At 40.7% G+C, this 25,416-nt stretch overlaps 28 non-coding genes across 28 annotated transcripts in view; all 28 read right to left on the bottom strand.

Moving 5' to 3' along the window:
• Positions 1-403: 403 nt before the first annotated feature.
• Positions 404-475, bottom strand: trnae-cuc (transfer RNA glutamic acid (anticodon CUC)). Its single transcript has one exon. It is a non-coding gene; the product is annotated as a tRNA-Glu (tRNA).
• Positions 476-1,613: 1,138 nt separating this feature from the next.
• On the bottom strand, positions 1,614-1,685 carry trnae-cuc (transfer RNA glutamic acid (anticodon CUC)). Its single transcript has one exon. It is a non-coding gene; the product is annotated as a tRNA-Glu (tRNA).
• A 337-nt stretch (positions 1,686-2,022) lies between these two features.
• On the bottom strand, positions 2,023-2,094 carry trnae-cuc (transfer RNA glutamic acid (anticodon CUC)). Its single transcript has one exon. It is a non-coding gene; the product is annotated as a tRNA-Glu (tRNA).
• A 535-nt stretch (positions 2,095-2,629) lies between these two features.
• On the bottom strand, positions 2,630-2,701 carry trnae-cuc (transfer RNA glutamic acid (anticodon CUC)). The gene has a single exon. It is a non-coding gene; the product is annotated as a tRNA-Glu (tRNA).
• A 1,144-nt stretch (positions 2,702-3,845) lies between these two features.
• trnae-cuc (transfer RNA glutamic acid (anticodon CUC)) lies at positions 3,846-3,917 on the bottom strand. Its single transcript has one exon. It is a non-coding gene; the product is annotated as a tRNA-Glu (tRNA).
• A 337-nt stretch (positions 3,918-4,254) lies between these two features.
• Positions 4,255-4,326, bottom strand: trnae-cuc (transfer RNA glutamic acid (anticodon CUC)). The gene has a single exon. It is a non-coding gene; the product is annotated as a tRNA-Glu (tRNA).
• A 536-nt stretch (positions 4,327-4,862) lies between these two features.
• Positions 4,863-4,934, bottom strand: trnae-cuc (transfer RNA glutamic acid (anticodon CUC)). Its single transcript has one exon. It is a non-coding gene; the product is annotated as a tRNA-Glu (tRNA).
• Positions 4,935-6,078: 1,144 nt separating this feature from the next.
• On the bottom strand, positions 6,079-6,150 carry trnae-cuc (transfer RNA glutamic acid (anticodon CUC)). Its single transcript has one exon. It is a non-coding gene; the product is annotated as a tRNA-Glu (tRNA).
• A 337-nt stretch (positions 6,151-6,487) lies between these two features.
• Positions 6,488-6,559, bottom strand: trnae-cuc (transfer RNA glutamic acid (anticodon CUC)). Its single transcript has one exon. It is a non-coding gene; the product is annotated as a tRNA-Glu (tRNA).
• A 1,144-nt stretch (positions 6,560-7,703) lies between these two features.
• On the bottom strand, positions 7,704-7,775 carry trnae-cuc (transfer RNA glutamic acid (anticodon CUC)). The gene has a single exon. It is a non-coding gene; the product is annotated as a tRNA-Glu (tRNA).
• A 337-nt stretch (positions 7,776-8,112) lies between these two features.
• Positions 8,113-8,184, bottom strand: trnae-cuc (transfer RNA glutamic acid (anticodon CUC)). The gene has a single exon. It is a non-coding gene; the product is annotated as a tRNA-Glu (tRNA).
• Positions 8,185-8,720: 536 nt separating this feature from the next.
• On the bottom strand, positions 8,721-8,792 carry trnae-cuc (transfer RNA glutamic acid (anticodon CUC)). Its single transcript has one exon. It is a non-coding gene; the product is annotated as a tRNA-Glu (tRNA).
• Positions 8,793-10,754: 1,962 nt separating this feature from the next.
• Positions 10,755-10,826, bottom strand: trnae-cuc (transfer RNA glutamic acid (anticodon CUC)). The gene has a single exon. It is a non-coding gene; the product is annotated as a tRNA-Glu (tRNA).
• A 337-nt stretch (positions 10,827-11,163) lies between these two features.
• On the bottom strand, positions 11,164-11,235 carry trnae-cuc (transfer RNA glutamic acid (anticodon CUC)). The gene has a single exon. It is a non-coding gene; the product is annotated as a tRNA-Glu (tRNA).
• A 2,360-nt stretch (positions 11,236-13,595) lies between these two features.
• On the bottom strand, positions 13,596-13,667 carry trnae-cuc (transfer RNA glutamic acid (anticodon CUC)). The gene has a single exon. It is a non-coding gene; the product is annotated as a tRNA-Glu (tRNA).
• Positions 13,668-14,004: 337 nt separating this feature from the next.
• trnae-cuc (transfer RNA glutamic acid (anticodon CUC)) lies at positions 14,005-14,076 on the bottom strand. The gene has a single exon. It is a non-coding gene; the product is annotated as a tRNA-Glu (tRNA).
• A 939-nt stretch (positions 14,077-15,015) lies between these two features.
• trnae-cuc (transfer RNA glutamic acid (anticodon CUC)) lies at positions 15,016-15,087 on the bottom strand. The gene has a single exon. It is a non-coding gene; the product is annotated as a tRNA-Glu (tRNA).
• Positions 15,088-17,049: 1,962 nt separating this feature from the next.
• trnae-cuc (transfer RNA glutamic acid (anticodon CUC)) lies at positions 17,050-17,121 on the bottom strand. The gene has a single exon. It is a non-coding gene; the product is annotated as a tRNA-Glu (tRNA).
• A 337-nt stretch (positions 17,122-17,458) lies between these two features.
• Positions 17,459-17,530, bottom strand: trnae-cuc (transfer RNA glutamic acid (anticodon CUC)). Its single transcript has one exon. It is a non-coding gene; the product is annotated as a tRNA-Glu (tRNA).
• Positions 17,531-18,066: 536 nt separating this feature from the next.
• trnae-cuc (transfer RNA glutamic acid (anticodon CUC)) lies at positions 18,067-18,138 on the bottom strand. The gene has a single exon. It is a non-coding gene; the product is annotated as a tRNA-Glu (tRNA).
• A 1,144-nt stretch (positions 18,139-19,282) lies between these two features.
• trnae-cuc (transfer RNA glutamic acid (anticodon CUC)) lies at positions 19,283-19,354 on the bottom strand. The gene has a single exon. It is a non-coding gene; the product is annotated as a tRNA-Glu (tRNA).
• A 536-nt stretch (positions 19,355-19,890) lies between these two features.
• trnae-cuc (transfer RNA glutamic acid (anticodon CUC)) lies at positions 19,891-19,962 on the bottom strand. Its single transcript has one exon. It is a non-coding gene; the product is annotated as a tRNA-Glu (tRNA).
• Positions 19,963-20,299: 337 nt separating this feature from the next.
• Positions 20,300-20,371, bottom strand: trnae-cuc (transfer RNA glutamic acid (anticodon CUC)). Its single transcript has one exon. It is a non-coding gene; the product is annotated as a tRNA-Glu (tRNA).
• A 1,144-nt stretch (positions 20,372-21,515) lies between these two features.
• Positions 21,516-21,587, bottom strand: trnae-cuc (transfer RNA glutamic acid (anticodon CUC)). Its single transcript has one exon. It is a non-coding gene; the product is annotated as a tRNA-Glu (tRNA).
• A 746-nt stretch (positions 21,588-22,333) lies between these two features.
• Positions 22,334-22,405, bottom strand: trnae-cuc (transfer RNA glutamic acid (anticodon CUC)). The gene has a single exon. It is a non-coding gene; the product is annotated as a tRNA-Glu (tRNA).
• Positions 22,406-23,549: 1,144 nt separating this feature from the next.
• On the bottom strand, positions 23,550-23,621 carry trnae-cuc (transfer RNA glutamic acid (anticodon CUC)). The gene has a single exon. It is a non-coding gene; the product is annotated as a tRNA-Glu (tRNA).
• A 945-nt stretch (positions 23,622-24,566) lies between these two features.
• Positions 24,567-24,638, bottom strand: trnae-cuc (transfer RNA glutamic acid (anticodon CUC)). Its single transcript has one exon. It is a non-coding gene; the product is annotated as a tRNA-Glu (tRNA).
• A 746-nt stretch (positions 24,639-25,384) lies between these two features.
• trnae-cuc (transfer RNA glutamic acid (anticodon CUC)) overlaps positions 25,385-25,416 on the bottom strand; it is a 72-nt gene continuing 40 nt past the window's right edge. Inside the window, exon 1 of the tRNA in view lies at positions 25,385-25,416. This exon is cut by the window's right edge and continues 40 nt beyond it. This is a non-coding gene — a tRNA (tRNA-Glu).

A 25,416-nucleotide genomic window follows, 5' to 3' on the forward strand; every position in this document is an offset into this window, starting at 1 on the left:
ATAGTTTTGGCAAGTCGGTTAGGACATCTACTTTGTGCATGACACAAGTAATTTTTCCAAAATTTGTTTACAGACAGATTATTTCACTTATAATTCAGTGTATCTCAAATCCAGTGGGTCAGAAGTTTACAAACACTAGGTTGGCTGTGCCTTTAAACAACTTGGACAATGACCAAAAATGATGTCCTGGCTTTAGAATCTTCTGATAGGCTAATTGACATAATTTGAGTCAATTGGAGGTGTACCTGTAGATGTATTTCATGGCCTGCCTTCAAACTCAGTGCCTCTTTGCTTGAGATCATGGGATTTTCAAAAGAAATCAGCCAAGACCTCAGATATAAAATGTAGACCTCAGAAGGACACTGCAGGGCAAATCGTTTTGTAATTTGAAGTGATACTGATATTCCCTGACCGGGAATCGAACCCGGGCCGCGGCGGTGAGAGCGCCGAATCCTAACCACTAGACAACCAGGGAAGGATACTGCAATTCAAATTGTTTCACAATTTGAAATGGTACATACAGTTGAAGTCTGAAGTTTACATACACTTAGGTTGGAGTCATTAAAACTCGTTTGTCAACCATTCCACACATTTCTTGTTAACAAACTATAGTTTTGGCAAGTCGGTTAGGACATCTACTTTGTGCATGACACAAGTAATTTTTCCAAAATTTGTTTACAGACAGATTATTTCACTTATAATTCAGTGTATCACAAATCCAGTGGGTCAGAAGTTTACAAACACTAGGTTGGCTGTGCCTTTAAACAACTTGGACAATGACCAAAAATGATGTCCTGGCTTTAGAATCTTCTGATAGGCTAATTGACATAATTTGAGTCAATTGGAGGTGTACCTGTAGATGTATTTCATGGCCTGCCTTCAAACTCAGTGCCTCTTTGCTTGAGATCATGGGATTTTCAAAAGAAATCAGCCAAGACCTCAGAAATAAAATGTTGACCTCAGAAGGACACTGCAGGGCAAATCATTTTGTAATTTGAAGTGGTACTGAAATTCCCTGACCGGGAATCGAACCGTGGCCGCGAGAGCGCCGAATCCTAACCACTAGACAACCAGGGAAGGATACTGCAATTCAAATTGTTTCACAATTTGAAATGGTACATACAGTTGAAGTCTGAAGTTTCCATACACTTAGGTTGGAGTCATTAAAACTCGTTTGTCAACCATTCCACACATTTCTTGTTAACAAACTATAGTTTTGGCAAGTCGGTTAGGACATCTACTTTGTGCATGACACAAGTAATTTTTCCAAAATTTGTTTACAGACAGATTATTTCACTTATAATTCAGTGTATCACAAATCCAGTGGGTCAGAAGTTTACAAACACTAGGTTGGCTGTGCCTTTAAACAACTTGGACAATGACCAAAAATGATGTCCTGGCTTTAGAATCTTCTGATAGGCTAATTGACATAATTTGAGTCAATTGGAGGTGTACCTGTAGATGTATTTCATGGCCTGCCTTCAAACTCAGTGCCTCTTTGCTTGAGATCATGGGATTTTCAAAAGAAATCAGCCAAGACCTCAGATATAAAATGTCAACCTCAGAAGGACACTGCAGGGCAAATCGTTTTGTAATTTGAAGTGGTCCTAATATTCCCTGACCGGGAATCGAACCCGGGCCGCGGCGGTGAGAGCGCCGAATCCTAACCACTAGACCACCAGGGAAGGATACTGCAGTGCAAATTGGTCCACAATTTGAAATGGTACATACAGTGGGTCAGAAGTTTACAAACACTAGTTTGGCTGTGCCTTTAAACAACTTGGACAATGACCAAAAATGATGTCCTGGCTTTAGAATCTTCTGATAGGCTAATTGACATAATTTGAGTCAATTGGAGGTGTACCTGTAGATGTATTTCATGGCCTGCCTTCAAACTCAGTGCCTCTTTGCTTGAGATCATGGGATTTTCAAAAGAAATCAGCCAAGACCTCAGATATAAAATGTAGACCTCAGAAGGACACTGCAGGGCAAATCGTTTTGTAATTTGAAGTGGTACTGATATTCCCTGACCGGGAATCGAACCCGGGCCGCGGCGGTGAGAGCGCCGAATCCTAACCACTAGACAACCAGGGAAGGATACTGCAATTCAAATTGTTTCACAATTTGAAATGGTACATACAGTTGAAGTCTGAAGTTTACATACACTTAGGTTGGAGTCATTAAAACTCGTTTGTCAACCATTCCACACATTTCTTGTTAACAAACTATAGTTTTGCAAGTCGGTTAGGACATCTACTTTGTGCATGACACAAGTAATTTTTCCAAAATTTGTTTACAGACAGATTATTTCACTTATAATTCAGTGTATCACAAATCCAGTGGGTCAGAAGTTTACAAACACTAGGTTGGCTGTGCCTTTAAACAACTTGGACAATGACCAAAAATGATGTCCTGGCTTTAGAATCTTCTGATAGGCTAATTGACATAATTTGAGTCAATTGGAGGTGTACCTGTAGATGTATTTCATGGCCTGCCTTCAAACTCAGTGCCTCTTTGCTTGAGATCATGGGATTTTCAAAAGAAATCAGCCAAGACCTCAGATATAAAATGTAGACCTCAGAAGGACACTGCAGGGCAAATCGTTCTGTAATTTGAAGTGATACTGATATTCCCTGACCGGGAATCGAACCCGGGCCGCGGCGGTGAGAGCGCCGAATCCTAACCACTAGACAACCAGGGAAGGATACTGCAATTCAAATTGTTTCACAATTTGAAATGGTACATACAGTTGAAGTCTGAAGTTTACATACACTTAGGTTGGAGTCATTAAAACTCGTTTGTCAACCATTCCACACATTTCTTGTTAACAAACTACAGTTTTGGCAAGTCGGTTAGGACATCTACTTTGTGCATGACACAAGTAATTTTTCCAAAATTTGTTTACAGACATATTATTTCACTTATAATTCAGTGTATCACAAATCCAGTGGGTCAGAAGTTTACAAACACTAGGTTGGCTGTGCCTTTATACAACTTGGACAATGACCAAAAATGATGTCCTGGCTTTAGAATCTTCTGATAGGCTAATTGACATAATTTGAGTCAATTGGAGGTGTACCTGTAGATGTATTTCATGGCCTGCCTTCAAACTCAGTGCCTCTTTGCTTGAGATCATGGGATTTTCAAAAGAAATCAGCCAAGACCTCAGAAATAAAATGTTGACCTCAGAAGGACACTGCAGGGCAAATCATTTTGTAATTTGAAGTGGTACTGAAATTCCCTGACCGGGAATCGAACCGTGGCCGCGGCGGTGAGAGCGCCGAATCCTAACCACTAGACAACCAGGGAAGGATACTGCAATTCAAATTGTTTCACAATTTGAAATGGTACATACAGTTGAAGTCTGAAGTTTACATACACTTAGGTTGGAGTCATTAAAACTCGTTTGTCAACCATTCCACACATTTCTTGTTAACAAACTATAGTTTTGGCAAGTCGGTTAGGACATCTACTTTGTGCATGACACAAGTAATTTTTCCAAAATTTGTTTACAGACAGATTATTTCACTTATAATTCAGTGTATCACAAATCCAGTGGGTCAGAAGTTTACAAACACTAGGTTGGCTGTGCCTTTAAACAACTTGGACAATGACCAAAAATGATGTCCTGGCTTTAGAATCTTCTGATAGGCTAATTGACATAATTTGAGTCAATTGGAGGTGTACCTGTAGATGTATTTCATGGCCTGCCTTCAAACTCAGTGCCTCTTTGCTTGAGATCATGGGATTTTCAAAAGAAATCAGCCAAGACCTCAGATATAAAATGTCAACCTCAGAAGGACACTGCAGGGCAAATTGTTTTGTAATTTGAAGTGGTACTGATATTCCCTGACCGGGAATCGAACCCGGGCTGCGGCGGTGAGAGCGCCGAATCCTAACCACTAGACCACCAGGGAAGGATACTGCAGTGCAAATTGGCCCACAATTTGAAATGGTACATACAGTGGGTCAGAAGTTTACAAACACTAGTTTGGCTGTGCCTTTAAACAACTTGGACAATGACCAAAAATGATGTCCTGGCTTTAGAATCTTCTGATAGGCTAATTGACATAATTTGAGTCAATTGGAGGTGTACCTGTAGATGTATTTCATGGCCTGCCTTCAAACTCAGTGCCTCTTTGCTTGAGATCATGGGATTTTCAAAAGATATCAGCCAAGACCTCAGATATAAAATGTAGACCTCAGAAGGACACTGCAGGGCAAATCGTTTTGTAATTTGAAGTGATACTGATATTCCCTGACCGGGAATCGAACCCGGGCCGCGGCGGTGAGAGCGCCGAATCCTAACCACTAGACAACCAGGGAAGGATTCTGAAATTCAAATTGTTTCACAATTTGAAATGGTACATACAGTTGAAGTCTGAAGTTTACATACACTTAGGTTGGAGTCATTAAAACTCGTTTGTCAACCATTCCACACATTTCTTGTTAACAAACTATAGTTTTGGCAAGTCGGTTAGGACATCTACTTTGTGCATGACACAAGTAATTTTTCCAAAATTTGTTTACAGACAGATTATTTCACTTATAATTCAGTGTATCTCAAATCCAGTGGGTCAGAAGTTTACAAACACTAGGTTGGCTGTGCCTTTAAACAACTTGGACAATGACCAAAAATGATGTCCTGGCTTTAGAATCTTCTGATAGGCTAATTGACATAATTTGAGTCAATTGGAGGTGTACCTGTAGATGTATTTCATGGCCTGCCTTCAAACTCAGTGCCTCTTTGCTTGAGATCATGGGATTTTCAAAAGAAATCAGCCAAGACCTCAGATATAAAATGTAGACCTCAGAAGGACACTGCAGGGCAAATCGTTTTGTAATTTGAAGTGATACTGATATTCCCTGACCGGGAATCGAACCCGGGCCGCGGCGGTGAGAGCGCCGAATCCTAACCACTAGACAACCAGGGAAGGATACTGCAATTCAAATTGTTTCACAATTTGAAATGGTACATACAGTTGAAGTCTGAAGTTTACATACACTTAGGTTGGAGTCATTAAAACTCGTTTGTCAACCATTCCACACATTTCTTGTTAACAAACTATAGTTTTGGCAAGTCGGTTAGGACATCTACTTTGTGCATGACACAAGTAATTTTTCCAAAATTTGTTTACAGACAGATTATTTCACTTATAATTCAGTGTATCACAAATCCAGTGGGTCAGAAGTTTACAAACACTAGGTTGGCTGTGCCTTTAAACAACTTGGACAATGACCAAAAATGATGTCCTGGCTTTAGAATCTTCTGATAGGCTAATTGACATAATTTGAGTCAATTGGAGGTGTACCTGTAGATGTATTTCATGGCCTGCCTTCAAACTCAGTGCCTCTTTGCTTGAGATCATGGGATTTTCAAAAGAAATCAGCCAAGACCTCAGAAATAAAATGTTGACCTCAGAAGGACACTGCAGGGCAAATCATTTTGTAATTTGAAGTGGTACTGAAATTCCCTGACCGGGAATCGAACCGTGGCCGCGGCGGTGAGAGCGCCGAATCCTAACCACTAGACAACCAGGGAAGGATACTGCAATTCAAATTGTTTCACAATTTGAAATGGTACATACAGTTGAAGTCTGAAGTTTACATACACTTAGGTTGGAGTCATTAAAACTCGTTTGTCAACCATTCCACACATTTCTTGTTAACAAACTATAGTTTTGGCAAGTCGGTTAGGACATCTACTTTGTGCATGACACAAGTAATTTTTCCAAAATTTGTTTACAGACAGATTATTTCACTTATAATTCAGTGTATCACAAATCCAGTGGGTCAGAAGTTTACAAACACTAGGTTGGCTGTGCCTTTAAACAACTTGGACAATGACCAAAAATGATGTCCTGGCTTTAGAATCTTCTGATAGGCTAATTGACATAATTTGAGTCAATTGGAGGTGTACCTGTAGATGTATTTCATGGCCTGCCTTCAAACTCAGTGCCTCTTTGCTTGAGATCATGGGATTTTCAAAAGAAATCAGCCAAGACCTCAGATATAAAATGTAGACCTCAGAAGGACACTGCAGGGCAAATCGTTTTGTAATTTGAAGTGATACTGATATTCCCTGACCGGGAATCGAACCCGGGCCGCGGCGGTGAGAGCGCCGAATCCTAACCACTAGACCACCAGGGAAGGATACTGCAGTGCAAATTGGTCCACAATTTGAAATGGTACATACAGTGGGTCAGAAGTTTACAAACACTAGTTTGGCTGTGCCTTTAAACAACTTGGACAATGACCAAAAATGATGTCCTGGCTTTAGAATCTTCTGATAGGCTAATTGACATAATTTGAGTCAATTGGAGGTGTACCTGTAGATGTATTTCATGGCCTGCCTTCAAACTCAGTGCCTCTTTGCTTGAGATCATGGGATTTTCAAAAGAAATCAGCCAAGACCTCAGATATAAAATGTAGACCTCAGAAGGACACTGCAGGGCAAATCGTTTTGTAATTTGAAGTGATACTGATATTCCCTGACCGGGAATCGAACCCGGGCCGCGGCGGTGAGAGCGCCGAATCCTAACCACTAGACAACCAGGGAAGGATACTGCAATTCAAATTGTTTCACAATTTGAAATGGTACATACAGTTGAAGTCTGAAGTTTACATACACTTAGGTTGGAGTCATTAAAACTCGTTTGTCAACCATTCCACACATTTCTTGTTAACAAACTATAGTTTTGGCAAGTCGGTTAGGACATCTACTTTGTGCATGACACAAGTAATTTTTCCAAAATTTGTTTACAGACAGATTATTTCACTTATAATTCAGTGTATCACAAATCCAGTGGGTCAGAAGTTTACAAACACTAGGTTGGCTGTGCCTTTAAACAACTTGGACAATGACCAAAAATGATGTCCTGGCTTTAGAATCTTCTGATAGGCTAATTGACATAATTTGAGTCATTTGGAGGTGTACCTGTAGATGTATTTCATGGCCTGCCTTCAAACTCAGTGCCTCTTTGCTTGAGATCATGGGATTTTCAAAAGAAATCAGCCAAGACCTCAGAAATAAAATGTAGACCTCAGAAGGACACTGCAGGGCAAATCATTTTGTAATTTGAAGTGGTACTGAAATTCCCTGACCGGGAATCGAACCGTGGCCGCGGCGGTGAGAGCGCCGAATCCTAACCACTAGACAACCAGGGAAGGATACTGCAATTCAAATTGTTTCACAATTTGAAATGGTACATACAGTTGAAGTCTGAAGTTTACATACACTTAGGTTGGAGTCATTAAAACTCGTTTGTCAACCATTCCACACATTTCTTGTTAACAAACTATAGTTTTGGCAAGTCGGTTAGGACATCTACTTTGTGCATGACACAAGTAATTTTTCCAAAATTTGTTTACAGACAGATTATTTCACTTATAATTCAGTGTATCACAAATCCAGTGGGTCAGAAGTTTACAAACACTAGGTTGGCTGTGCCTTTAAACAACTTGGACAATGACCAAAAATGATGTCCTGGCTTTAGAATCTTCTGATAGGCTAATTGACATAATTTGAGTCAATTGGAGGTGTACCTGTAGATGTATTTCATGGCCTGCCTTCAAACTCAGTGCCTCTTTGCTTGAGATCATGGGATTTTCAAAAGAAATCAGCCAAGACCTCAGATATAAAATGTAGACCTCAGAAGGACACTGCAGGGCAAATCGTTTTGTAATTTGAAGTGATACTGATATTCCCTGACCGGGAATCGAACCCGGGCCGCGGCGGTGAGAGCGCCGAATCCTAACCACTAGACCACCAGGGAAGGATACTGCAGTGCAAATTGGTCCACAATTTGAAATGGTACATACAGTGGGTCAGAAGTTTACAAACACTAGTTTGGCTGTGCCTTTAAACAACTTGGACAATGACCAAAAATGATGTCCTGGCTTTAGAATCTTCTGATAGGCTAATTGACATAATTTGAGTCAATTGGAGGTGTACCTGTAGATGTATTTCATGGCCTGCCTTCAAACTCAGTGCCTCTTTGCTTGAGATCATGGGATTTTCAAAAGAAATCAGCCAAGACCTCAGATATAAAATGTAGACCTCAGAAGGACACTGCAGGGCAAATCGTTTTGTAATTTGAAGTGATACTGATATTCCCTGACCGGGAATCGAACCCGGGCCGCGGCGGTGAGAGCGCCGAATCCTAACCACTAGACAACCAGGGAAGGATACTGCAATTCAAATTGTTTCACAATTTGAAATGGTACATACAGTTGAAGTCTGAAGTTTACATACACTTAGGTTGGAGTCATTAAAACTCGTTTGTCAACCATTCCACACATTTCTTGTTAACAAACTATAGTTTTGGCAAGTCGGTTAGGACATCTACTTTGTGCATGACACAAGTAATTTTTCCAAAATTTGTTTACAGACAGATTATTTCACTTATAATTCAGTGTATCACAAATCCAGTGGGTCAGAAGTTTACAAACACTAGGTTGGCTGTGCCTTTAAACAACTTGGACAATGACCAAAAATGATGTCCTGGCTTTAGAATCTTCTGATAGGCTAATTGACATAATTTGAGTCATTTGGAGGTGTACCTGTAGATGTATTTCATGGCCTGCCTTCAAACTCAGTGCCTCTTTGCTTGAGATCATGGGATTTTCAAAAGAAATCAGCCAAGACCTCAGAAATAAAATGTAGACCTCAGAAGGACACCGCAGGGCAAATCGTTTTGTAAATTGAAGTGGTACTGATATTCCCTGACCGGGAATCGAACCCGGGCCGCGGCGGTGAGAGCGCCGAATCCTAACCACTAGACCACCAGGGAAGGATACTGCAGTGCAAATTGGTCCACAATTTGAAATGGTACATACAGTGGGTCAGAAGTTTACAAACACTAGTTTGACTGTGCCTTTAAACAACTTGGACAATGACCAAAAATGATGTCCTGGCTTTAGAATCTTCTGATAGGCTAATTGACATAATTTGAGTCAATTGGAGGTGTACCTGTAGATGTATTTCATGGCCTGCCTTCAAACTCAGTGCCTCTTTGCTTGAGATCATGGGATTTTCAAAAGAAATCAGCCAAGACCTCAGATATAAAATGTCAACCTCAGAAGGACACTGCAGGGAAAATCGTTTTGTAATTTGAATTGGTACTGATATTCCCTGACAGGGAATCGAACCCGGGCCGCGGCGGTGAGAGTGCCGAATTCTAACCACTAGGCCACCAGGGAAGGATACTGCAGTGCAAATTGGTCCACAATTTGAAATGGTACATACAGTGGGTCAGAAGTTTACAAACACTAGTTTGGCTGTGCCTTTAAACAACTTGGACAATGACCAAAAATGATGTCCTGGCTTTAGAATCTTCTGATAGGCTAATTGACATAATTTGAGTCAATTGGAGGTGTACCTGTAGATGTATTTCATGGCCTGCCTTCAAACTCAGTGCCTCTTTGCTTGAGATCATGGGATTTTCAAAAGAAATCAGCCAAGACCTCAGAAATAAAATGTAGACCTCAGAAGGACACCGCAGGGCAAATCGTTTTGTAACTTGAAGTGGTACTGATATTCCCTGACAGGGAATCGAACCCGGGCCACGGCGGTGAGAGCGCCGAATCCTAACCACTAGACAACCAGGGAAGAATACTGCAATTCAAATTGTTTCACAATTTGAAATGGTACATACAGTTGAAGTCTGAAGTTTACATACACTTAGGTTGGAGTCATTAAAACTCGTTTGTCAACCATTCCACACATTTCTTGTTAACAAACTATAGTTTTGGCAAGTCGGTTAGGACATCTACTTTGTGCATGACACAAGTAATTTTTCCAAAATTTGTTTACAGACATATTATTTCACTTATAATTCAGTGTATCACAAATCCAGTGGGTCAGAAGTTTACAAACACTAGGTTGGCTGTGCCTTTAAACAACTTGGACAATGACCAAAAATGATGTCCTGGCTTTAGAATCTTCTGATAGGCTAATTGACATAATTTGAGTCAATTGGAGGTGTACCTGTAGATGTATTTCATGGCCTGCCTTCAAACTCAGTGCCTCTTTGCTTGAGATCATGGGATTTTCAAAAGAAATCAGCCAAGACCTCAGAAATAAAATGTTGACCTCAGAAGGACACTGCAGGGCAAATCATTTTGTAATTTGAAGTGGTACTGAAATTCCCTGACCGGGAATCGAACCGTGGCCGCGGCGGTGAGAGCGCCGAATCCTAACCACTAGACCACCAGGGAAGGATACTGCAATTCAAATTGTTTCACAATTTGAAATGGTACATACAGTTGAAGTCTGAAGTTTACATACACTTAGGTTGGAGTCATTAAAACTCGTTTGTCAACCATTCCACACATTTCTTGTTAACAAACTATAGTTTTGGCAAGTCGGTTAGGACATCTACTTTGTGCATGACACAAGTAATTTTTCCAAAATTTGTTTACAGACAGATTATTTCACTTATAATTCAGTGTATCACAAATCCAGTGGGTCAGAAGTTTACAAACACTAGGTTGGCTGTGCCTTTAAACAACTTGGACAATGACCAAAAATGATGTCCTGGCTTTAGAATCTTCTGATAGGCTAATTGACATAATTTGAGTGAATTGGAGGTGTACCTGTAGATGTATTTCATGGCCTGCCTTCAAACTCAGTGCCTCTTTGCTTGAGATCATGGGATTTTCAAAAGAAATCAGCCAAGACCTCAGATATAAAATGTCAACCTCAGAAGGACACTGCAGGGCAAATTGTTTTGTAATTTGAAGTGGTACTGATATTCCCTGACCGGGAATCGAACCCGGGCCGCGGCGGTGAGAGCGCCGAATCCTAACCACTAGACCACCAGGGAAGGATACTGCAGTGCAAATTGGCCCACAATTTGAAATGGTACATACAGTGGGTCAGAAGTTTACAAACACTAGTTTGGCTGTGCCTTTAAACAACTTGGACAATGACCAAAAATGATGTCCTGGCTTTAGAATCTTCTGATAGGCTAATTGACATAATTTGAGTCAATTGGAGGTGTACCTGTAGATGTATTTCATGGCCTGCCTTCAAACTCAGTGCCTCTTTGCTTGAGATCATGGGATTTTCAAAAGATATCAGCCAAGACCTCAGATATAAAATGTAGACCTCAGAAGGACACTGCAGGGCAAATCGTTTTGTAATTTGAAGTGATACTGATATTCCCTGACCGGGAATCGAACCCGGGCCGCGGCGGTGAGAGCGCCGAATCCTAACCACTAGACAACCAGGGAAGGATACTGAAATTCAAATTGTTTCACAATTTGAAATGGTACATACAGTTGAAGTCTGAAGTTTACATACACTTAGGTTGGAGTCATTAAAACTCGTTTGTCAACCATTCCACACATTTCTTGTTAACAAACTATAGTTTTGGCAAGTCGGTTAGGACATCTACTTTGTGCATGACACAAGTAATTTTTCCAAAATTTGTTTACAGACAGATTATTTCACTTATAATTCAGTGTATCTCAAATCCAGTGGGTCAGAAGTTTACAAACACTAGGTTGGCTGTGCCTTTAAACAACTTGGACAATGACCAAAAATGATGTCCTGGCTTTAGAATCTTCTGATAGGCTAATTGACATAATTTGAGTCAATTGGAGGTGTACCTGTAGATGTATTTCATGGCCTGCCTTCAAACTCAGTGCCTCTTTGCTTGAGATCATGGGATTTTCAAAAGAAATCAGCCAAGACCTCAGATATAAAATGTAGACCTCAGAAGGACACTGCAGGGCAAATCGTTTTGTAATTTGAAGTGATACTGATACTCCCTGACCGGGAATCGAACCCGGGCCGCGGCGGTGAGAGCACCGAATCCTAACCACTAGACAACCAGGGAATTATACTGCAATTCAAATTGTTTCACAATTTGAAATGGTACATACAGTTGAAGTCTGAAGTTTACATACACTTAGGTTGGAGTCATTAAAACTCGTTTGTCAACCATTCCACACATTTCTTGTTAACAAACTATAGTTTTGGCAAGTCGGTTAGGACATCTACTTTGTGCATGACACAAGTAATTTTTCCAAAATTTGTTTACAGACAGATTATTTCACTTATAATTCAGTGTATCACAAATCCAGTGGGTCAGAAGTTTACAAACACTAGGTTGGCTGTGCCTTTAAACAACTTGGACAATGACCAAAAATGATGTCCTGGCTTTAGAATCTTCTGATAGGCTAATTGACATAATTTGAGTCAATTGGAGGTGTACCTGTAGATGTATTTCATGGCCTGCCTTCAAACTCAGTGCCTCTTTGCTTGAGATCATGGGATTTTCAAAAGAAATCAGCCAAGACCTCAGAAATAAAATGTTGACCTCAGAAGGACACTGCAGGGCAAATCATTTTGTAATTTGAAGTGGTACTGAAATTCCCTGACCGGGAATCGAACCGTGGCCGCGGCGGTGAGAGCGCCGAATCCTAACCACTAGACAACCAGGGAAGGATACTGCAATTCAAATTGTTTCACAATTTGAAATGGTACATACAGTTGAAGTCTGAAGTTTACATACACTTAGGTTGGAGTCATTAAAACTCGTTTGTCAACCATTCCACACATTTCTTGTTAACAAACTATAGTTTTGGCAAGTCGGTTAGGACATCTACTTTGTGCATGACACAAGTAATTTTTCCAAAATTTGTTTACAGACAGATTATTTCACTTATAATTCAGTGTATCACAAATCCAGTGGGTCAGAAGTTTACAAACACTAGGTTGGCTGTGCCTTTAAACAACTTGGACAATGACCAAAAATGATGTCCTGGCTTTAGAATCTTCTGATAGGCTAATTGACATAATTTGAGTCAATTGGAGGTGTACCTGTAGATGTATTTCATGGCCTGCCTTCAAACTCAGTGCCTCTTTGCTTGAGATCATGGGATTTTCAAAAGAAATCAGCCAAGACCTCAGAAATAAAATGTTGACCTCAGAAGGACACTGCAGGGCAAATCATTTTGTAATTTGAAGTGGTACTGAAATTCCCTGACCGGGAATCGAACCGTGGCCGCGGCGGTGAGAGCACCGAATCCTAACCACTAGACAACCAGGGAAGGATACTGCAATTCAAATTGTTTCACAATTTGAAATGGTACATACAGTTGAAGTCTGAAGTTTACATACACTTAGGTTGGAGTCATTAAAACTCGTTTGTCAACCATTCCACACATTTCTTGTTAACAAACTATAGTTTTGGCAAGTCGGTTAGGACATCTACTTTGTGCATGACACAAGTAATTTTTCCAAAATTTGTTTACAGACAGATTATTTCACTTATAATTCAGTGTATCACAAATCCAGTGGGTCAGAAGTTTACAAACACTAGGTTGGCTGTGCCTTTAAACAACTTGGACAATGACCAAAAATGATGTCCTGGCTTTAGAATCTTCTGATAGGCTAATTGACATAATTTGAGTCAATTGGAGGTGTACCTGTAGATGTATTTCATGGCCTGCCTTCAAACTCAGTGCCTCTTTGCTTGAGATCATGGGATTTTCAAAAGAAATCAGCCAAGACCTCAGATATAAAATGTAGACCTCAGAAGGACACTGCAGGGCAAATCGTTTTGTAATTTGAAGTGATACTGATACTCCCTGACCGGGAATCAAACCCGGGCCGCGGCGGTGAGAGCGCCGAATCCTAACCACTAGACCACCAGGGAAGGATACTGCAGTGCAAATTGGTCCACAATTTGAAATGGTACATACAGTGGGTCAGAAGTTTACAAACACTAGTTTGGCTGTGCCTTTAAACAACTTGGACAATGACCAAAAATGATGTCCTGGCTTTAGAATCTTCTGATAGGCTAATTGACATAATTTGAGTCAATTGGAGGTGTACCTGTAGATGTATTTCATGGCCTGCCTTCAAACTCAGTGCCTCTTTGCTTGAGATCATGGGATTTTCAAAAGAAATCAGCCAAGACCTCAGATATAAAATGTAGACCTCAGAAGGACACTGCAGGGCAAATCGTTTTGTAATTTGAAGTGATACTGATATTCCCTGACCGGGAATCGAACCCGGGCCGCGGCGGTGAGAGCGCCGAATCCTAACCACTAGACAACCAGGGAAGGATACTGCAATTCAAATTGTTTCACAATTTGAAATGGTACATACAGTTGAAGTCTGAAGTTTACATACACTTAGGTTGGAGTCATTAAAACTCGTTTGTCAACCATTCCACACATTTCTTGTTAACAAACTATAGTTTTGGCAAGTCGGTTAGGACATCTACTTTGTGCATGACACAAGTAATTTTTCCAAAATTTGTTTACAGACAGATTATTTCACTTATAATTCAGTGTATCACAAATCCAGTGGGTCAGAAGTTTACAAACACTAGGTTGGCTGTGCCTTTAAACAACTTGGACAATGACCAAAAATGATGTCCTGGCTTTAGAATCTTCTGATAGGCTAATTGACATAATTTGAGTCAATTGGAGGTGTACCTGTAGATGTATTTCATGGCCTGCCTTCAAACTCAGTGCCTCTTTGCTTGAGATCATGGGATTTTCAAAAGAAATCAGCCAAGACCTCAGAAATAAAATGTTGACCTCAGAAGGACACTGCAGGGCAAATCATTTTGTAATTTGAAGTGGTACTGAAATTCCCTGACCGGGAATCGAACCGTGGCCGCGAGAGCGCCGAATCCTAACCACTAGACAACCAGGGAAGGATACTGCAATTCAAATTGGTCCACAATTTGAAATGGTACATACAGTGGGTCAGAAGTTTACAAACACTAGTTTGGCTGTGCCTTTAAACAACTTGGACAATGACCAAAAATGATGTCCTGGCTTTAGAATCTTCTGATAGGCTAATTGACATAATTTGAGTCAATTGGAGGTGTACCTGTAGATGTATTTCATGGCCTGCCTTCAAACTCAGTGCCTCTTTGCTTGAGATCATGGGATTTTCAAAAGAAATCAGCCAAGACCTCAGATATAAAATGTAGACCTCAGAAGGACACTGCAGGGCAAATCGTTTTGTAATTTGAAGTGATACTGATATTCCCTGACCGGGAATCGAACCCGGGCCGCGGCGGTGAGAGCGCCGAATCCTAACCACTAGACCACCAGGGAAGGATACTGCAATTCAAATTGTTTCACAATTTGAAATGGTACATACAGTTGAAGTCTGAAGTTTACATACACTTAGGTTGGAGTCATTAAAACTCGTTTGTCAACCATTCCACACATTTCTTGTTAACAAACTATAGTTTTGGCAAGTCGGTTAGGACATCTACTTTGTGCATGACACAAGTAATTTTTCCAAAATTTGTTTACAGACAGATTATTTCACTTATAATTCAGTGTATCACAAATCCAGTGGGTCAGAAGTTTACAAACACTAGGTTGGCTGTGCCTTTAAACAACTTGGACAATGACCAAAAATGATGTCCTGGCTTTAGAATCTTCTGATAGGCTAATTGACATAATTTGAGTCAATTGGAGGTGTACCTGTAGATGTATTTCATGGCCTGCCTTCAAACTCAGTGCCTCTTTGCTTGAGATCATGGGATTTTCAAAAGAAATCAGCCAAGACCTCAGAAATAAAATGTTGACCTCAGAAGGACACTGCAGGGCAAATCATTTTGTAATTTGAAGTGGTACTGAAATTCCCTGACCGGGAATCGAACCGTGGCCGCGGCGGTGAGAGCGCCGAATCCTAACCACTAGACAACCAGGGAAGGATACTGCAATTCAAATTGTTTCACAATTTGAAATGGTACATACAGTTGAAGTCTGAAGTTTACATACACTTAGGTTGGAGTCATTAAAACTCGTTTGTCAACCATTCCACACATTTCTTGTTAACAAACTATAGTTTTGGCAAGTCGGTTAGGACATCTACTTTGTGCATGACACAAGTAATTTTTCCAAAATTTGTTTACAGACAGATTATTTCACTTATAATTCAGTGTATCACAAATCCAGTGGGTCAGAAGTTTACAAACACTAGGTTGGCTGTGCCTTTAAACAACTTGGACAATGACCAAAAATGATGTCCTGGCTTTAGAATCTTCTGATAGGCTAATTGACATAATTTGAGTCATTTGGAGGTGTACCTGTAGATGTATTTCATGGCCTGCCTTCAAACTCAGTGCCTCTTTGCTTGAGATCATGGGATTTTCAAAAGAAATCAGCCAAGACCTCAGAAATAAAATGTAGACCTCAGAAGGACACCGCAGGGCAAATCGTTTTGTAAATTGAAGTGGTACTGATATTCCCTGACCGGGAATCGAACCCGGGCCGCGGCTGTGAGAGCGCCGAATCCTAACCACTAGACCACCAGGGAAGGATACTGCAGTGCAAATTGGTCCACAATTTGAAATGGTACATACAGTGGGTCAGAAGTTTACAAACACTAGTTTGGCTGTGCCTTTAAACAACTTGGACAATGACCAAAAATGATGTCCTGGCTTTAGAATCTTCTGATAGGCTAATTGACATAATTTGAGTCAATTGGAGGTGTACCTGTAGATGTATTTCATGGCCTGCCTTCAAACTCAGTGCCTCTTTGCTTGAGATCATGGGATTTTCAAAAGAAATCAGCCAAGACCTCAGATATAAAATGTCAACCTCAGAAGGACACTGCAGGGAAAATCGTTTTGTAATTTGAATTGGTACTGATATTCCCTGACAGGGAATCGAACCCGGGCAGCGGCGGTGAGAGTGCCGAATTCTAACCACTAGACCACCAGGGAAGGATACTGCAGTGCAAATTGGTCCACAATTTGAAATGGTACATACAGTGGGTCAGAAGTTTACAAACACTAGTTTGGCTGTGCCTTTAAACAACTTGGACAATGACCAAAAATGATGTCCTGGCTTTAGAATCTTCTGATAGGCTAATTGACATAATTTGAGTCAATTGGAGGTGTACCTGTAGATGTATTTCATGGCCTGCCTTCAAACTCAGTGCCTCTTTGCTTGAGATCATGGGATTTTCAAAAGAAATCAGCCAAGACCTCAGATATAAAATGTCAACCTCAGAAGGACACTGCAGGGCAAATTGTTTTGTAATTTGAAGTGGTACTGATATTCCCTGACCGGGAATCGAACCCGGGCCGCGGCAGTGAGAGCGCCGAATCCTAACCACTAGACCACCAGGGAAGGATACTGCAGTACAAATTGGCCCACAATTTGAAATGGTACATACAGTGGGTCAGAAGTTTACAAACACTAGTTTGGCTGTGCCTTTAAACAACTTGGACAATGACCAAAAATGATGTCCTGGCTTTAGAATCTTCTGATAGGCTAATTGACATAATTTGAGTCAATTGGAGGTGTACCTGTAGATGTATTTCATGGCCTGCCTTCAAACTCAGTGCCTCTTTGCTTGAGATCATGGGATTTTCAAAAGATATCAGCCAAGACCTCAGATATAAAATGTAGACCTCAGAAGGACACTGCAGGGCAAATCGTTTTGTAATTTGAAGTGATACTGATATTCCCTGACCGGGAATCGAACCCGGGCCGCGGCGGTGAGAGCGCCGAATCCTAACCACTAGACAACCAGGGAAGGATACTGAAATTCAAATTGTTTCACAATTTGAAATGGTACATACAGTTGAAGTCTGAAGTTTACATACACTTAGGTTGGAGTCATTAAAACTCGTTTGTCAACCATTCCACACATTTCTTGTTAACAAACTATAGTTTTGGCAAGTCGGTTAGGACATCTACTTTGTGCATGACACAAGTAATTTTTCCAAAATTTGTTTACAGACAGATTATTTCACTTATAATTCAGTGTATCTCAAATCCAGTGGGTCAGAAGTTTACAAACACTAGGTTGGCTGTGCCTTTAAACAACTTGGACAATGACCAAAAATGATGTCCTGGCTTTAGAATCTTCTGATAGGCTAATTGACATAATTTGAGTCAATTGGAGGTGTACCTGTAGATGTATTTCATGGCCTGCCTTCAAACTCAGTGCCTCTTTGCTTGAGATCATGGGATTTTCAAAAGAAATCAGCCAAGACCTCAGATATAAAATGTAGACCTCAGAAGGACACTGCAGGGCAAATCGTTTTGTAATTTGAAGTGATACTGATATTCCCTGACCGGGAATCGAACCCGGGCCGCGGCGGTGAGAGCGCCGAATCCTAACCACTAGACAACCAGGGAAGGATACTGCAATTCAAATTGTTTCACAATTTGAAATGGTACATACAGTTGAAGTCTGAAGTTTACATACACTTAGGTTGGAGTCATTAAAACTCGTTTGTCAACCATTCCACACATTTCTTGTTAACAAACTATAGTTTTGGCAAGTCGGTTAGGACATCTACTTTGTGCATGACACAAGTAATTTTTCCAAAATTTGTTTACAGACAGATTATTTCACTTATAATTCAGTGTATCACAAATCCAGTGGGTCAGAAGTTTACAAACACTAGGTTGGCTGTGCCTTTAAACAACTTGGACAATGACCAAAAATGATGTCCTGGCTTTAGAATCTTCTGATAGGCTAATTGACATAATTTGAGTCAATTGGAGGTGTACCTGTAGATGTATTTCATGGCCTGCCTTCAAACTCAGTGCCTCTTTGCTTGAGATCATGGGATTTTCAAAAGAAATCAGCCAAGACCTCAGAAATAAAATGTTGACCTCAGAAGGACACTGCAGGGCAAATCATTTTGTAATTTGAAGTGGTACTGAAATTCCCTGACCGGGAATCGAACCGTGGCCGCGGCGGTGAGAGCGCCGAATCCTAACCACTAGACAACCAGGGAAGGATACTGCAATTCAAATTGTTTCACAATTTGAAATGGTACATACAGTTGAAGTCTGAAGTTTACATACACTTAGGTTGGAGTCATTAAAACTCGTTTGTCAACCATTCCACACATTTCTTGTTAACAAACTATAGTTTTGGCAAGTCGGTTAGGACATCTACTTTGTGCATGACACAAGTAATTTTTCCAAAATTTGTTTACAGACAGATTATTTCACTTATAATTCAGTGTATCACAAATCCAGTGGGTCAGAAGTTTACAAACACTAGGTTGGCTGTGCCTTTAAACAACTTGGACAATGACCAAAAATGATGTCCTGGCTTTAGAATCTTCTGATAGGCTAATTGACATAATTTGAGTCAATTGGAGGTGTACCTGTAGATGTATTTCATGGCCTGCCTTCAAACTCAGTGCCTCTTTGCTTGAGATCATGGGATTTTCAAAAGAAATCAGCCAAGACCTCAGATATAAAATGTAGACCTCAGAAGGACACTGCAGGGCAAATCGTTTTGTAATTTGAAGTGATACTGATATTCCCTGACCGGGAATCGAACCCGGGCCGCGGCGGTGAGAGCGCCGAATCCTAACCACTAGACAACCAGGGAAGGATACTGCAATACAAATTGTTTCACAATTTGAAATGGTACATACAGTTGAAGTCTGAAGTTTACATACACTTAGGTTGGAGTCATTAAAACTCGTTTGTCAACCATTCCACACATTTCTTGTTAACAAACTATAGTTTTGGCAAGTCGGTTAGGACATCTACTTTGTGCATGACACAAGTAATTTTTCCAAAATTTGTTTACAGACAGATTATTTCACTTATAATTCAGTGTATCACAAATCCAGTGGGTCAGAAGTTTACAAACACTAGGTTGGCTGTGCCTTTAAACAACTTGGACAATGACCAAAAATGATGTCCTGGCTTTAGAATCTTCTGATAGGCTAATTGACATAATTTGAGTCAATTGGAGGTGTACCTGTAGATGTATTTCATGGCCTGCCTTCAAACTCAGTGCCTCTTTGCTTGAGATCATGGGATTTTCAAAAGAAATCAGCCAAGACCACAGATATAAAATGTCAACCTGAGAAGGACACTGCATTGCAAAACGTTTTGTAATTTGAAGTGGTACTGATATTCCCTGACCGGGAATCAAACCCGGGCCGCGGCGGTGAGAGCGCCGAATCCTAACCACTAGACCACCAGGGAAGGATACTGCAGTGCAAATTGGTCCACAATTTGAAATGGTACATACAGTGGGTCAGAAGTTTACAAACACTAGTTTGGCTGTGCCTTTAAACAACTTGGACAATGACCAAAAATGAGGTCCTGGCTTTAGAATCTTCTGATAGGCTAATTGACATAATTTGAGTCAATTGGAGGTGTACCTGTAGATGTATTTCATGTTCTGCCTTCAAACTCAGTGCCTCTTTGCTTGAGATCATGGGATTTTCAAAAGAAATCAGCCAAGACCTCAGATATAAAATGTAGACCTCAGAAGGACACTGCAGGGCAAATCGTTTTGTAATTTGAAGTGATACTGATATTCCCTGACCGGGAATCGAACCCGGGCCGCGGCGGTGAGAGCGCCGAATCCTAACCACTAGACAACCAGGGAAGGATACTGCAATTCAAATTGTTTCACAATTTGAAATGGTACATACAGTTGAAGTCTGAAGTTTACATACACTTAGGTTGGAGTCATTAAAACTCGTTTGTCAACCATTCCACACATTTCTTGTTAACAAACTATAGTTTTGGCAAGTCGGTTAGGACATCTACTTTGTGCATGACACAAGTAATTTTTCCAAAATTTGTTTACAGACAGATTATTTCACTTATAATTCAGTGTATCACAAATCCAGTGGGTCAGAAGTTTACAAACACTAGGTTGGCTGTGCCTTTAAACAACTTGGACAATGACCAAAAATGATGTCCTGGCTTTAGAATCTTCTGATAGGCTAATTGACATAATTTGAGTCAATTGGAGGTGTACCTGTAGATGTATTTCATGGCCTGCCTTCAAACTCAGTGCCTCTTTGCTTGAGATCATGGGATTTTCAAAAGAAATCAGCCAAGACCTCAGAAATAAAATGTTGACCTCAGAAGGACACTGCAGGGCAAATCATTTTGTAATTTGAAGTGGTACTGAAATTCCCTGACCGGGAATCGAACCGTGGCCGCGGCGGTGAGAGCGCCGAATCCTAACCACTAGACAACCAGGGAAGGATACTGCAATTCAAATTGTTTCACAATTTGAAATGGTACATACAGTTGAAGTCTGAAGTTTACATACACTTAGGTTGGAGTCATTAAAACTCGTTTGTCAACCATTCCACACATTTCTTGTTAACAAACTATAGTTTTGGCAAGTCGGTTAGGACATCTACTTTGTGCATGACACAAGTAATTTTTCCAAAATTTGTTTACAGACAGATTATTTCACTTATAATTCAGTGTATCACAAATCCAGTGGGTCAGAAGTTTACAAACACTAGGTTGGCTGTGCCTTTAAACAACTTGGACAATGACCAAAAATGATGTCCTGGCTTTAGAATCTTCTGATAGGCTAATTGACATAATTTGAGTCATTTGGAGGTGTACCTGTAGATGTATTTCATGGCCTGCCTTCAAACTCAGTGCCTCTTTGCTTGAGATCATGGGATTTTCAAAAGAAATCAGCCAAGACCTCAGAAATAAAATGTAGACCTCAGAAGGACACCGCAGGGCAAATCGTTTTGTAAATTGAAGTGGTACTGATATTCCCTGACCGGGAATCGAACCCGGGCCGCGGCGGTGAGAGCGCCGAATCCTAACCACTAGACCACCAGGGAAGGATACTGCAGTGCAAATTGGTCCACAATTTGAAATGGTACATACAGTGGGTCAGAAGTTTACAAACACTAGTTTGGCTGTGCCTTTAAACAACTTGGACAATGACCAAAAATGATGTCCTGGCTTTAGAATCTTCTGATAGGCTAATTGACATAATTTGAGTCAATTGGAGGTGTACCTGTAGATGTATTTCATGGCCTGCCTTCAAACTCAGTGCCTCTTTGCTTGAGATCATGGGATTTTCAAAAGAAATCAGCCAAGACCTCAGATATAAAATGTCAACCTCAGAAGGACACTGCAGGGAAAATCGTTTTGTAATTTGAATTGGTACTGATATTCCCTGACAGGGAATCGAACCCGGGCCGCGGCGGTGAGAGTGCCGAATTCTAACCACTAGACCACCAGGGAAGGATACTGCAGTGCAAATTGGTCCACAATTTGAAATGGTACATACAGTGGGTCAGAAGTTTACAAACACTAGTTTGGCTGTGCCTTTAAACAACTTGGACAATGACCAAAAATGATGTCCTGGCTTTAGAATCTTCTGATAGGCTAATTGACATATTTTGAGTCAATTGGAGGTGTACCTGTAGATGTATTTCATGGCCTGCCTTCAAACTCAGTGCCTCTTTGCTTGAGATCATGGGATTTTCAAAAGAAATCAGCCAAGACCTCAGAAATAAAATGTAGACCTCAGAAGGACACTGCAGGGCAAATCGTTTTGTAACTTGAAGTGGTACTGATATTCCCTGACCGGGAATCGAACCCGGGCCACGGCGGTGAGAACGCCGAATCCTAACCACTAGACAACCAGGGAAGAATACTGCAATTCAAATTGTTTCACAATTTGAAATGGTACATACAGTTGAAGTCTGAAGTTTACATACACTTAGGTTGGAGTCATTAAAACTCGTTTGTCAACCATTCCACACATTTCTTGTTAACACACTATAGTTTTGGCAAGTCGGTTAGGACATCTACTTTGTGCATGACACAAGTAATTTTTCCAAAATTTGTTTACAGACAGATTATTTCACTTATAATTCAGTGTATCACAAATCCAGTGGGTCAGAAGTTTACAAACACTAGGTTGGCTGTGCCTTTAAACAACTTGGACAATGACCAAAAATGATGTCCTGGCTTTAGAATCTTCTGATAGGCTAATTGACATAATTTGAGTCAATTGGAGGTGTACCTGTAGATGTATTTCATGGCCTGCCTTCAAACTCAGTGCCTCTTTGCTTGAGATCATGGGATTTTCAAAAGAAATCAGCCAAGACCTCAGAAATAAAATGTTGACCTCAGAAGGACACTGCAGGGCAAATCATTTTGTAATTTGAAGTGGTACTGAAATTCCCTGACCGGGAATCGAACCGTGGCCGCGGCGGTGAGAGCGCCGAATCCTAACCACTAGACAACCAGGGAAGGATACTGCAATTCAAATTGTTTCACAATTTGAAATGGTACATACAGTTGAAGTCTGAAGTTTACATACACTTAGGTTGGAGTCATTAAAACTCGTTTGTCAACCATTCCACACATTTCTTGTTAACAAACTATAGTTTTGGCAAGTCGGTTAGGACATCTACTTTGTGCATGACACAAGTAATTTTTCCAAAATTTGTTTACAGACAGATTATTTCACTTATAATTCAGTGTATCACAAATCCAGTGGGTCAGAAGTTTACAAACACTAGGTTGGCTGTGCCTTTAAACAACTTGGACAATGACCAAAAATGATGTCCTGGCTTTAGAATCTTCTGATAGGCTAATTGACATAATTTGAGTCAATTGGAGGTGTACCTGTAGATGTATTTCATGGCCTGCCTTCAAACTCAGTGCCTCTTTGCTTGAGATCATGGGATTTTCAAAAGAAATCAGCCAAGACCACAGATATAAAATGTCAACCTGAGAAGGACACTGCATTGCAAAACGTTTTGTAATTTGAAGTGGTACTGATATTCCCTGACCGGGAATCAAACCCGGGCCGCGGCGGTGAGAGCGCCGAATCCTAACCACTAGACCACCAGGGAAGGATACTGCAGTGCAAATTGGTCCACAATTTGAAATGGTACATACAGTGGGTCAGAAGTTTACAAACACTAGTTTGGCTGTGCCTTTAAACAACTTGGACAATGACCAAAAATGATGTCCTGGCTTTAGAATCTTCTGATAGGCTAATTGACATAATTTGAGTCAATTGGAGGTGTACCTGTAGATGTATTTCATGGCCTGCCTTCAAACTCAGTGCCTCTTTGCTTGAGATCATGGGATTTTCAAAAGAAATCAGCCAAGACCTCAGAAATAAAATGTTGACCTCAGAAGGACACTGCAGGGCAAATCATTTTGTAATTTGAAGTGGTACTGAAATTCCCTGACCGGGAATCGAACCGTGGCCGCGGCGGTGAGAGCGCCGAATCCTAACCACTAGACAACCAGGGAAGGATACTGCAATTCAAATTGTTTCACAATTTGAAATGGTACATACAGTTGAAGTCTGAAGTTTACATACACTTAGGTTGGAGTCATTAAAACTCGTTTGTCAACCATTCCACACATTTCTTGTTAACAAACTATAGTTTTGGCAAGTCGGTTAGGACATCTACTTTGTGCATGACACAAGTAATTTTTCCAAAATTTGTTTACAGACAGATTATTTCACTTATAATTCAGTGTATCACAAATCCAGTGGGTCAGAAGTTTACAAACACTAGGTTGGCTGTGCCTTTAAACAACTTGGACAATGACCAAAAATGATGTCCTGGCTTTAGAATCTTCTGATAGGCTAATTGACATAATTTGAGTCATTTGGAGGTGTACCTGTAGATGTATTTCATGGCCTGCCTTCAAACTCAGTGCCTCTTTGCTTGAGATCATGGGATTTTCAAAAGAAATCAGCCAAGACCTCAGAAATAAAATGTAGACCTCAGAAGGACACCGCAGGGCAAATCGTTTTGTAAATTGAAGTGGTACTGATATTCCCTGACCGGGAATCGAACCCGGGCCGCGGCGGTGAGAGCGCCGAATCCTAACCACTAGACCACCAGGGAAGGATACTGCAGTGCAAATTGGTCCACAATTTGAAATGGTACATACAGTGGGTCAGAAGTTTACAAACACTAGTTTGGCTGTGCCTTTAAACAACTTGGACAATGACCAAAAATGATGTCCTGGCTTTAGAATCTTCTGATAGGCTAATTGACATAATTTGAGTCAATTGGAGGTGTACCTGTAGATGTATTTCATGGCCTGCCTTCAAACTCAGTGCCTCTTTGCTTGAGATCATGGGATTTTCAAAAGAAATCAGCCAAGACCTCAGATATAAAATGTCAACCTCAGAAGGACACTGCAGGGAAAATCGTTTTGTAATTTGAATTGGTACTGATATTCCCTGACAGGGAATCGAACCCGGGCCGCGGCGGTGAGAGTGCCGAATTCTAACCACTAGACCACCAGGGAAGGATACTGCAGTGCAAATTGGTCCACAATTTGAAATGGTACATACAGTGGGTCAGAAGTTTACAAACACTAGTTTGGCTGTGCCTTTAAACAACTTGGACAATGACCAAAAATGATGTCCTGGCTTTAGAATCTTCTGATAGGCTAATTGACATATTTTGAGTCAATTGGAGGTGTACCTGTAGATGTATTTCATGGCCTGCCTTCAAACTCAGTGCCTCTTTGCTTGAGATCATGGGATTTTCAAAAGAAATCAGCCAAGACCTCAGAAATAAAATGTAGACCTCAGAAGGACACTGCAGGGCAAATCGTTTTGTAACTTGAAGTGGTACTGATATTCCCTGACCGGGAATCGAACCCGGGCCACGG

The sequence above is a fragment of the Salvelinus fontinalis genome, unplaced genomic scaffold, assembly GCF_029448725.1.
Source record: "Salvelinus fontinalis isolate EN_2023a unplaced genomic scaffold, ASM2944872v1 scaffold_0162, whole genome shotgun sequence".
Taxonomy (NCBI): Eukaryota; Metazoa; Chordata; class Actinopteri; order Salmoniformes; family Salmonidae; genus Salvelinus; species Salvelinus fontinalis.